The sequence below is a fragment of the Triturus cristatus genome, chromosome 4_1, assembly GCF_964204655.1.
Source record: "Triturus cristatus chromosome 4_1, aTriCri1.1, whole genome shotgun sequence".
Taxonomy (NCBI): Eukaryota; Metazoa; Chordata; class Amphibia; order Caudata; family Salamandridae; genus Triturus; species Triturus cristatus.
The window spans coordinates 97,079,440-97,093,053 of record NC_140585.1 but is presented as its reverse complement, the minus strand read 5'-3'; the positions used below and the strand labels follow the sequence as shown (position 1 = coordinate 97,093,053).

General features: G+C 40.7%; 1 protein-coding gene across 3 annotated transcripts in view; it reads right to left on the bottom strand.

Moving 5' to 3' along the window:
- LOC146839640 (uncharacterized) overlaps positions 1-13,614 on the bottom strand; it is a 390,678-nt gene that overhangs the window by 298,804 nt on the left and 78,260 nt on the right. The window lies entirely within an intron of this gene.

Here is a 13,614-nt window from a genome sequence, read left to right as displayed (position 1 = left end):
CAAGGAAAGAACAACGTATTACATGGATAGACAGAATCCCTTACGAGAAGTGCACCCAATAAAAGGCGAGGACAACGAGTTTAAACGCGTATTTGTATATACGCCCATATCGAAAATAGAATTATTAGAAATGAAGAAAGTGGTACCCAGTCATGACAAAGATCCAGCGGGTTTCCACCGAGAAATTAAAGACATGTTACTCATGGGAGAGTATACCTATCCCGACATTATGACAATATTAAAGGTATTGATGCCTGCTGGCATCTATGAGAAACTCAGGGAAAAGGAGTGGGAGGTAGGAGACCAAAAGATAGAATGGTCAGTATTAGAAGCGGAAGAAAAGGCCCGAACTGCAGGAGCAGGACTTGGGGATAAAACTAAAGCACTACCAGGTTTATTAGTACAGGTACTGCCACGTTTATTAACTACGAAAAAGGAAGATTGGGGTACAATTTCAGCCTGTAAACAGAAGCAAGATGAAGACACTAGTGATTACTATGCCCGATTTGAAAAATGTTTTGGTATAAATAGTGGCATAAAAGCAAGTAGTGAATCATACCCGCATCTGTTTGTAACAAAATTAGTAGAAAATGCCCTACCCCAAGTAAAGAATAGAGTATTAAAATTCGAGAGTACCTGGCAAGGTAACACTCCATCACAAATGTTACAGATGTTACAGTACCATCACAATAGAATTAGAGAGGAACAAGAACATGAACACAGACGCATGAAAGACACGAAAATGAAAATGCTAGTTTCTCAGACAGTTCCAGCTGAAGGACATAAAAAGGGTATGACACATTCCGGTGATTCAGCAGGACCTGTAAAAGGGACATGCAATTATTGTAAAAAACCAGGTCATTACGTACACGATTGTCCAGTTTTGAAACATAATATCACCATAGGTAAAACACAAGAAAGACCACGGCCACCCAGACAGGATCAGAATGAACAAGGAGCTCCGCAGCATGCACAGTCCATGCCAGCTTCACAACAGTCTATACAGTTTGTGCCAGCTGCACCAGCGCTGCCTGCTGCTGCCACACAAACCACGACACGACAACTGTACCAGACCGCACAGTACGACTATCCTGATTATCAACGATACGCATGAACTAGCCTAGAGAGGGAAGTTGACTTACCCCTTATCGAGATTCCTGTAGATCAAGAAGGACCTTATGTACATAGTGAATTATTAGGCCAAGACAGAAAATTTTTACTCGATACAGGGGCAAGTCGAACAACTATAAAACGTAGTGAAGTTCCAGGGGCACCCCTCTCAGGCTCTCAGAATATTTCCCTTGGTTTTTCAGGAAAACCTATTGTTAATGAAGTGTCACAGCCTCTTCCACTTACGATAGGACCTCTGACCCGAACTACAGATTTATTGCTTACTAAATCATGTCCAGAAAACTTGTTAGGAATAAAAACACTGAAAGCTCTAGGAGCTATAATATGTTGTTCTCCGGAAGGAGTAAGATTGTTTTTACGTGATTTTAAAGGTCACTATGTATCTAGAGACATGGATCCCCGACTGCAGACTTTACCAACACATCTATGGGCACAAGGCCCTACCGATGTTGGATGCATGAATATTACACCATATCGAGTCACATTAAAGGCAGGAGTGGTGCTACCACGAATGCGACAATACAAGTTACCACCAGATGCTGTAGTGGCTTTACTACAAATCATTGACGAGCTCATTGCCCAAGGAGTAGTTGTGGAAACAGACTCCAATGTATGTAATTCACCGATAATTCCGATTCTTAAACAAACAGATCCTAAGGCCCCGCCAGTATATCGATTGGTTATTGATCTGCGCGAATTAAACAAATGCATTGTGCCACAATTTCCTGTGGTCCCAGATATCTCGTCATTACTGACAGCTATTGATTCCGAAGCGACATTCTTTACTGTAATCGATCTCAAGAATGCCTTTTTCAGCGTCCCAATAGATCTGGAAAGCCAATATTTGTTCGGATTTAGTTTAAATGGACGTAGCTTTAAATTCTCACGCGCACCTCAAGGATTTACAGAAAGCCCCAGCATCTATAGCCAAGCACTGAAACGAGAACTCGACAGTATCCACATGCCAGTTAACACTGCTCTGCTTCAATACGTCGATGATCTGCTGATCACCGCGAGAAGCGAACCGGAATGTGAAAAAGCATCACTGACAGTTTTACAATTTCTAGCCGAAAAGGGGCACAAGGTGTCCCCTTCTAAGCTGCAATTCTGTGTCCAGCGAGTTATTTATCTTGGACACTCGCTGTCCAAGGAGGGAAGGCAGCTTACACCCGACCGCATTCAGTTAATAGCTAACATGCCAATACCCAAGACACAAAAGGAGGTGCGGGCTTTCATAGGCCTCACGTCATATTGCAGGCAGTGGATCCCTCAGTACGCATTTCTAGCAAAACCACTCATTCAGTTGACAACACAGGAGGCAGCCACATCGACTGTTCTCCCTTGGACTCAGGAACATACACAAGCTTTTGAAAGCCTAAAGAAAGCTTTATGTCAAGCACCTGTTTTAGCAACGCCATGTTACAGAAAACAGTTTACACTCTTTGTTACAGAACGCGAAGGTACTGCCTTGTCAGTACTCACACAGGAACAAGCAGGAGCACACAAACCGTGTGCTTATTTTTCTAGTACATTAGATCCCGTAGCCCAGGCTTTGCCTGCATGCCTAAAATCAGTAGCAGCGACAGCTTTAGCAATAAGACAGAGCGACGCCATAGTGTTAGGACATCCATTGACAGTTCAAGTACCACACGCAGTAGAGGTTCTTGTAAATAGAACGCAAACACAACACTTGACTATTGCGCGACTTACAGGGTACGAACTTACATTGTTTCAGCCACACATAGAAATCAGACGCTGTAACACATTGAATCCTGCCACACTTTTGCCAGTAACCGGAACAGACCCATTAGCCCATGACTGTATTGAAGTTATTACTATAACGACGAAACCCAGACAAGACTTAACCGATGTCCCATTGTCAGATCCAGACCTGACATTGTATGTAGATGGTTCATGTATGAGAACAAATACAGGAGAGTTAGTGGCTGCTTACGCAGTCACAACAGATACTGAAGTCATTGAAACTAATCGTATAAATACTTTGTCAGCTCAAGCCGCAGAGCTCATTGCTCTGACACAAGCCTGTATTCAAGCCACGAATAAAAAAGTCAACATATACACTGATTCACGTTATGCATTCGGAGTTGTACATGACTTCGGCGTGCTGTGGCGAGAGAGAGGTTATTTAACTTCCCACGGTGCCCACATTCAGCACGGACCCCTCATTCATGCTTTATTAGATGCAATACATCTACCCACTGCAATATCAATTATGAAATGTAAGGCTCATACGAAGGTTACTGATATCATTTCCCAAGGCAATGATCTAGCCGACAGAACAGCTAAACAGACTGCTCAAACTCAAACCTCCGACATGACAAAGACAATAGTCCCGATGCCGACACATTGTATGACAGTTAAAGATCCTACTCTTGACGTGATTGACATCCAGACACATGCCACACCAGATGAAATAAAGAAATGGACCGAATTAGGAGGGATCCAAACGGACCAAGGATGGATGATGAAGGAAAAGTCTGTGTGGTTCCTTCCTGATTCAATGGTCCAAGTTATAGTTAACACTATACATAGTCCAGCACATCTAGGAGAAAAAGCTATGCTAGATAGCATTCAACACATTTGGTTCAATAAACATTTACGAGCAGCAGCCAAACAAAAGGTCCGTACCTGTATGATCTGTTGCCAGTTCAACCCAGGAAAAAGCGTTCCTGTAGAACAGGGTGGATTCCATCCTCCTGATCACCCTTTTGAAGTACTCCAGATGGATTATATCCAGATGGAACGATGTCGAGGATTCAAATATGTTCTCGTAGTTGTCTGCGCTCTGTCCCGTTGGACAGAGGCATACCCGGTTTCAGATTACACTGCCCCGACTACTGCCAAACAGCTAGTTCGAGAATTCTTCCCACGATATGGTTTACCACGTGTTGTTCACTCAGATAACGGCCAGCCGTTCTCATCCGAACTAATGAAACATGTTTCACTTCTGTTAGGATATCAGTGGAAATTCCACTGTGTCTGACACCCCGAGGCAGCAGGTCTCGTAGAAAGACATAATCAGATACTGAAAATCAGATTGTCTAAAATATGCAGAGAGAAAGGTGTCGACTGGGTAGTAGCGTTACCAGTTGCACTCTTTTACATGAGAATGGTAGCACACTCTCGAACAGGGCTATCCCCGTATGAGGTGATCTTCGGCAGACCACCAAATATGTGGGGGACGCCTATACCACGCAAAATAACTGATATTGACTGTAATATGCTGACAGATTACTTGGCTTCCTTGATGTCTGCACTACAATCTTGTCGTTCACAGGTAGCTGCAGCCTTTCCCGACAACACTGAGGTGAAACCCCATGACGTAGTTCCGGGGGACCTTGTGCTTGTGAGAAATTTCGACCGAAAGACTCAGCTGGAGCCCAGGTGGAAGTCACCCAAGTTGGTCCTGCTGACCACAAGGACAGCCGTGAAGATCGAAGGCAGAAAAGGATGGATTCATTCAAGTCATATCAAGAAATTTCATGGACTTCCTTCAGATGTAAATAGCCCACCTCGTGTGTCTTCACCAATTGACTCAAAACTACCTTTGGCTGAAGCCACCAGTAAGGAACTCTATAAACTAAAACTAAGGCCTAGACCGTCGGACGATTTGATTGTTTAAGTCCTCTGCAAGGTGAAGCGGTTGAATCTGTCTCCGACATGTATCCCCTAGACCTGAATCATGGAAATTCACGAAAAAATGTTGAAACGACAGGCGTATTGTAAATCACTGCGTAGCCATTGCATAGTGACATTATTAATCTTGTTTTTCTTAAGTCTTTTAATAATTACTGCAAGTATATTGTTGCACATGTATTACCCTATTGCCAGAAATGTTTACAATGTTACTGCTGAACATTCTTTTAGTGACCTACCCCCGCATGAATTGTCCTATAGACTTGCGCTGCGCAATAACACTTTCATTAGTATGTTACATCATTCCCACCAGACTAGTAATGCTACTAATTGTTGGGTGTGTGGCCGGCTCCCTCCCTATCAGAATTATGAAGGAGTCCTGCCTTTCTTTCCACATCCGTTTACACATAATGGCTCCTGTGGAGCATGGTTTAGTTTAATCAATTCTATAGACTCAGACACAGCCGTTTACCAAGACCATTGGGTATGGGGAAATCTGAACCTAGTTTTATTTAAAGTCTGTTACCCTGACAAGGAGGGTCGCCCCAAAGGAACAGGAACTGATCTAGAAAATGAAGTATATGGATTAGGTAACTTTACACCTAATCTCATGATTCTAAATGTCGAATCCGAAGTTGAACTAGTTTTACCCACCATGTCAGTATTCCCAGCGAAGGGTGAATTGTGTGTAAGAAAAGTTGGTTCCATACATATGGGCCATAGTAAATGCACTACTATAGTAGAATTCAGTGATCAAGGCAAATCTTCATTTAGAGCTTATCGCCACTCCTACTTTATATGTGGTCAGACTGCATATATGCGTCTACCTCTAGATTGGGATGGTACCTGCTACATTGCATTCCTTTTGCCACCTGTTTTCCTAGCTCCTCCTGATTATTACAGAAACATTCATTTAGTACACAATAGAGAGCGGAGAGATCTCCCAATTGTCGATTATACTGAGACGGCATGGGACAAGTATGTAGATTTCAATAAAGGCATTTTTCCCTATATAGGTACTGTTACTAATAGTAAGCTGATACGTAGATTAACTAGAACCCTTGAAGCAATAGTGAAAGAAACTATTGCCGCCCTAGGCAACTTGACAGAGGAGCAATCTGCGATGAGGATCGTGGTTCTTCAAAATCGTCTTGTCCTTGACGTCATCCTGGCCGATAGGGGCGGAGCCTGTAGGGTCATCGGATCAAGCTGCTGCGTATTCATACCAGAAAATTCGCCATCTGTATATAAAGCTATAACTCGCCTTCATAAGATTGTAAGCCAGATACACCAGAACCCAGGCACTTGGACATGGTCCAGTTGGTTTTGGAGTGTGATATCAGCCTGGGGATGGAGAGTTCTATCTTTCCTAGGTATTGGCCTTCTCATACTATTCAGTTGCTGTCTATGTCTACAATGTGGACCAGCGATCTGTGGTCTGTGTACCACATCGTGTATTCCACCACCAAGATTTCATTCGTCATGGAAGAAGAAAGAAGAACAAATGATGTTATATGAACAGATCAATGGATTGATGAAGATTGATATCTCTTAACGGGCAAGTAGGGGACAAGGAGGGAATGTGGAAATATGGATTTTTCTGGTCAGTTATGTCCCCTATCTTGGACCCCAACGGTTCTATGTGCATGTTACAAGTACATGTATGTTCCCTCCAGTTCCAGTTATGAAGACGCAAATACATGTGCGTCCACCGTCAACATGTCCTCTGTCAGACTCGCCATGAATAGGCCGGATATTCCATTTCTAAGTATGAAAGGCCACCGGCTTTATATGGTTCACTTATGCCATTTTACAGTCCAGGCAAGTAGGCCCTGATTCTGTCATCAAACTCCTCTTGCCTTCTGCCTCTGAAAAACTCCAGTCAGAGCCTGCATCTGTGACCATGAACTTTGTCTCATTCTCTGCGCGGCTCACGAAGCCTGACATCAGCCTATTCTCTGCCAAGAACTGTATTTCACCTTCGAATTATCTGTTTCACTCCTTAGCCGATGCATTCCTGTCTAGTAGTTTAAGTAAACATCCTTCCAGCTACCGAGCAATGGCTCGGCTTCTCTGTCTTTATGCAAGTAATTCATAGCCATGTTACCATGGAATATTCCTACCCCCTCGCATTTAGTGTAGACACTTAGACGCTTGTACACGCACGCACAGTCAGTATAGAATAGATTCTGTCCGAGAGTCCTTCTTTTGTGGATAACATAGTTCTTTAAATATAGGATGTTAGATATGATTTGGGATTAGGTTGACTTGACCCCCCAGACTTTTTGTCTCCACATGTAGAGCTAAATGTCAAGTCCCCTTCACCCCCTAGTTGCACGTCAATCACACGTCATACTGCTGCGCGCGCATCTATGCCAAGTATTATCTTATAGATCCACCTATATATGACATCATAACCAATTATGTTCCTTTTTACTCCTTATTACGCCCATTTTCGGTTACGCATATGAATCGTCATTTTCCTTATCAATTGTTACGCCTGCCGCATTCGCTTCATTGTAATGTATGTTCTATAAAAGTCATTTCTTGTCAATAAAGTATGTACTTCACTTCCTGAACCCCCGTGGTGATGGAACTTGGAGCAACCGATTATAATCGATCATTGGAATAAAGCCCATTCCGAACCTCTAATACCACGGATTCTGCCTCTTATTTTACTGAGCTATTTTATTATGTTTCTGTATCAAATTAAGTCCCGGTAATGAAAATATTTACCACAATAGTTAGGAATTAGCATTTAAAAAACCTCAGAAATTCACTGAAAAAACCACAGGTTTCAGGGGTGTTATAGTTAGCTGGACTTTTCACTTGTACAAAACCATTGAAATTCCCCCGTTATAGTTAGTTCAGCTAACTATAACTCGCGCGCCCGCAATGCACTGCTGATGACGTCACATATTACATCACTCATGACATGGTCAGTGACATCACTCATGACATCACTGATGACATCACTGATGACATCATCCTTGTGATAGAGTGGCAGACCTCCTCTCACCCTAATATAACCTTTGATACACACATTCAAAAATAGAGACTAAAATTTTCAAAACAATGGACATACCAATACCAGTTACAACAACCTCTTCAGTAATTCTAAGATCCACATACACATCCACTCATTCACCAACAGTCCTATACAGTCACTCATACATGTACTCACTCATCATATGTACTCATACACCTATACATCCTGTTACACAATGCCACTCATCCATAGAGTTACTCACACACATAGTCACTCATGCTAATAAAGAATCAAACATACATTTACTTGCATATACAGTTATACACACACCACCACACTTACTTCTACGGAAACTTACACATACTTAGTCTTTTAAACAATCACTTATAGAAACACATACTTATTTATACAGGAACTCTTTCAATCTCTCACTCTCACATATACTCACTTATATACACCAATAGTCACATATACTAGTTTAAAACATATGTAGTTACTCATAAAGACACTATTGAGACAGTCATTCACTCACTAACACACCCATACACACACTCATCCACCCATACAGTCCTGCACACATGCTGTCTTCAACACATACAAACAGTGAGTCACTCATTCATGCACCTATGCACTACGTAATACCCCCCACCGAACCATGCAGACACTCAGACTGATACTCAAAAAACCAACTAATAACCTATATAGACACCCATGTAGCTACTCACCAACCCATGCAGTCACTTATACACAAAGTGAGAGACTGATACAGATATTTACATATTTAAACATTACTCACTAAGCCATGTATTCACTATGATACACTTAATCAGTCTCAGTTACACAATCAATTTTTCAAAAACAAATCATCCATTTAGACACTTATATACCCATTTATTCTTCCATCGACCTTGAGATATACATATATAAAACATATTTAATTTTCAGAAAAACACACATTCACTGGATGTGATATATATATGCTTACTACATTTCCCACAATGCAATATTATGCTCAGGTAAGTTTGATATCTCCATACGTTTTGTAATCATATTTTGCAGACTTAAATGCTATGACAGTCCAACGATATTCTCCTTAGTGGCACTTTGCTCGTTATGTGTTGCTGTGATAGAATCTTTCTCAAAAGTCTAAAAAGCAGCACCCTTTGCGCGCCACCTGAGGAGTTGAATGCTCCTCTAGCGTCCCTTTCTCGCCTCCAAAAACAATTATAGTATCAGGCTAATCCCTCTGTATTGTTTGTAGCAAGTAATTCATCCCCCTGATAAGATGCTTCAACCAGTCTCTGTGAAAACAGGGGGTCCCTACTCTAACAGGGTGGATTCAGCAGCACAGGCGCAGAGTCACTCCTGCAATGCCATTTTAGGAAACAACAAAAAGCTGAGTCCTGAGTGCGACGGAAATGCTACTTTTAATGGTGACGCACGGCATCCCACTCTTAACCAGACGTGTTTCGGCGATTTTGATTTGCCTTAATCATTGGTGAGCAAAACAAATGATGGACTTTAACAAACTGTTATATTATTCCTTCTTACTACATTTCCCAAAATGCAATATTATGCTGTTGCCAGAAGTATTTCGAAAAACGCACTCACTCGGGGTCCATTAATTCAATTTTTTATTTAGTGAAAAAAGCAATAGCCATGCCCAACGCGTTTCGGTTCGAGCCCCCTTGAACCTGGATCACGGGATATGTTTTTCTCTTACAAGGACAAACAGGCATCATTTATTTCTACCTCATAAAGCTTTTCCTGTTTCCTCTATCGCATAACATCATGGTATTTGTAGTGCAGTGCATTGCTTTTTTATAGATTATATACCATTTTTATATATATATATATATATATATATATATATATATATATATATATATATATATATATATATATATATATATATATAAATATATATATATATATATATATATAGATGTGTGTTTAAAAAATGAACAATTGGTTTAACGTGCCTAAGTGCTTATTAGTGCAAATATTATAAAGTGCAAGTATATGTGCAAAATAGTGCAATGATTTTAAATTACATTTGTAAACAATTTTTTCAGTTCTCTGAAAAGGCATTCAGGTAAAAAATTCACCATATGTGCAATTTTCATTTGTACAATTTTTTCATCGCGCTTAATTGTTCATTTGTGTTTACTCCCTGGTGAGATGTACGTGCAATTTTGTAACGTATGTTTCTTTCTTATATTTTATAAACATACATCAAGTTTTATTTAATTTCTATTGCATTTTTGTTATAGAATAATTCTTTATGGTGTTCCAATGTTCTAATGTTCAATATGCCTTTCTATTATCCATTACTGGATATTGTCCTTATTTTTCTTTCTTTGTTTCTCCAGATTTTCATATTTCTGTAGTGAGTTTTTCAATTCTTGGAAAACCAGCTAATTTATTTTGAAGGTTGTTGATAGAGCGTTTATGTAGATTTTTTAAAGATGTACATATAATTCCTCGTCCTGATTAAATCCCAAAGGCTGTTCCTTTGATTTGCCTAAAATAGTTTTTATTAAATGTAAAGATGTTATTTTGTAGGCATAGAGAGATCATGTTGATTAGTATATTGTTGTGTTGTTGATATTGGATATTTCTTTTTCTTCGAAAGAAAGTGCACTCTTTAATTCTATTTGATGTTCCATATTCGTATACAACGAAACAACATCCATTGCTATTAATTTATATTCTGGATGCCAGGGTATTCCCACCAATTTTGGTAAAAAAATCTGTTGTCTCACATAGATAGGAATTGATGCCTTTTACCAATGGGACTGGGAAGAAATCTATATAGTCTGATATTGGTTCTAATATAGACCCATTTGAAGACACAATTGGTCTTCCCTGTGGATTTTGTAAACTTTTGTGTATTTTTGGTAGAAAATATTTTGTCGCTACTGTTGGATTTTCGACTGTCAGATATTTGTTTTCATCTTCTGTGATCAGACCCTGATTTAACCAAATTTTCATATTTTTGTCTAATATTTCTTCAATTTCCTTTGTTGGATTGGTAGCTAGAATTTGATAACAGGTTGCGTCTCCAAGTTTTCTATTGGCGTCTTGTACGTAATCTTGTTTGTTTTGGATTACTATATTGCCACCTTTGTCAGCAGGTTTGAATTCTATGGTATCATCCTGCTGAAGATCTTTTAATGCATTTCTTTCCAATTTAGACAAATGATCAGCCTCAAGCTTACTCCTCCTTTCGGCAGAACAGTCTGTGGTTTCCGTTTCTCCCACATGATGCCTTGACAACTTCCAAATCCGCGGTGGCTGCCAGAGTTCAGTAAATGTTTAAATACCATATCTCCTCCAACCCCCTTCATTTGAGTTCCAGCGCTCTTAGTGTGGGGGGGTGCGTTCTCTCTCTGGCAGGGCAGCCGGTCAATATTGCAGCAAGGTACCTCTGTTGCCAGAAGTATTTCGAAGAACGCACTCACTCAGGGTCCATTAATTAAATTTTTTATTTAGTGAAAAAGGCAATAGCCATGCCCAACGCGTTTTGGTTCAAGCCTTGAATATGGATATGTTTTTCTCTCACAAGAACAAACAGGCATCATTTATTTCTATTTCATAAAGCATTTCCTGTTTCCTCTATTGCATAGCATCATGGCATTTGCAGTGCAGTGCATTACTTTTTTATAGATCATATACGATTTTTGATATAAATATGTGTTTAAAAATGATCTATATATCTATAGCTATATATTTATATGTATATATATTTACATATATATATATTTATATGGCTTTTAAATTAATAAATAAAAAATAAAACACCACAATGGGAAAAACCCCAAAAAACTTCTTGCACGGCATGGACTATAAAGTTTGTGCCGTGGAGAAACTGGTCTGCATGTACACAGCGAGGATGCATGTTGTGACCCCTGCATGCATCCCCATGCAAATGGGCAACCGGGGACCCTGTAGGTCCTTCTTTGTTTCAGGACTGCCAGCCTTTTCATGGTAGAAAGACCTCAATGACACCGCTGGTGGTGCTGAAACTTATAATTTGCATGGCGGTGCCCCAGTGGTACCACCAGCATACTGAGGCCCTGACTGCTGCACCACCGCCAGGGAATGGCAGTTCACAGATGGCTGCAGTGGTGTGATGGCAGTCCAACCTCCAAATTTGTAATTGGGCAGTCAGACTACTGATGTGGCGGTGGTTGGACCGCCGCGCCCTGCGAGTCTGTAAGACTTCAGACTGCCAGACTCATAATTTGGCCCTAACTGTCATCATTTTCAGGTGTGTAGGGTAAGAGCAGTACCCTGTAACACCAGACAAGAGTCCTGGATTTTGTGCAACTACTTGAGGGTTAGGACTCACTCTCCCAGAAGCCACCAGCAGGGTCCAGAACAAATCCAGTTGATACTGGTCAACTGGGCCCATTAAGGAAGGAGGCGTTTTGCAGCTTTTATGGCCCGGTCCCTTCACAGGAGTTAAGACAACTGACCCTTGGAGTCTACACCTTTGTCCTGAGTACACAGGTTGAACAGCAGTTGCAGCCCTTCTTCTGCCTTCAACAGGTCCAGTGATGTTCTGAAAAAGGTATCCAACGATGCTGCATTTATTCTCAGCACTAGCTTGTGGGGGCGGAGTATGTACTCATTTACCAATGGTGAAAAAGGTTCTCAGGGGTAACCATACCCACTCTGACATAATTTCCTCAGAGTTTGACTTTGAACAATCCCACATTGCACTCCCATGCAAAAATCCAACATGTCAGGACATTTATCCCCCTTGGAAAAGTCTGGGCATACCCCTGATGTGTGTTTAAGGAAATGACAATTCCCTCTGCAAACCAGTACTGAAGCAGGTTTCCCCCCAACTGGAATTGGTACCATCCTGGCTTTCTGGACATTGGCTGTGAAAGGGGATGTGCATTTAAACATCGTGCAGTTGGTAGGCACATCCCTCAGGCCATCCTGTCAGGAGGAGGTCAGACCTCCTCCCACAGCCGGCCCTTTTGTTCCTTACCTGGGAGCCATTAACAGCTCTGGGTAGGGAAGAATCAGACTGCCAAGCAACAGGTTCAGATTGACTCAGGAAAGGTTACTATAGGCTTTAGGCAGTAATAAGGTAATAATAATAATCTTTATTGCTTATTTTAAAAAAAACATTGCAATCAGCTACAACAAGCGAATCATATAAGAATGCTTAATTGATAAAAAAACATTTCAGTCAGCAGCTTTGTTGGATTGCATGAGAAAAAGTGCCTAAAACAACCCTTTTTATAAGTAGAGTTAGTTAAAAAAAGTTTGAGTAATTACAATGATTCCAAAAACATACGAGAGGAATATAAAAATTGACATTTAGTGCATGCAGTAAAGTGCAAAAGGAGGCGTGATGAAGTGCAAAATGTCAAATTTCTAGTCCATTCTCCTACAAGTTCCTAGGGCAGTGCAAGTTTCTGTAAAGTTAGCTTTGAGAAACATGGCTGGGCTAACATGGCAGTTAGAAGGTGGTCCTCCGGAAGAATATGTCAACTAGTTGCAATCAGCTTCATCAGTTTTGTGACATAGTAACCAATCCACAGTAGCAAACTGTTTGTAATTAAAAAACTTATAATAGCTTTCGTAGCATGGTTACTTAGAAATGTTGATTCTGTAAAGTTCATGTGACAACAGAAGAAAACAGTTTTGAATATGCAGACATGTTTAACAGGATATAGAGTAATACAATTAAATGGGCACTGCCAGGTAAAGCACTGCCTCCCTAAAGTACATGTAACGACAGGAGAAAGATAGTTTTAGATATACGAGCATGCCTAAAAAGAATGAGGTGCAGCCGGGTTGTCAGAGGTCAGTGC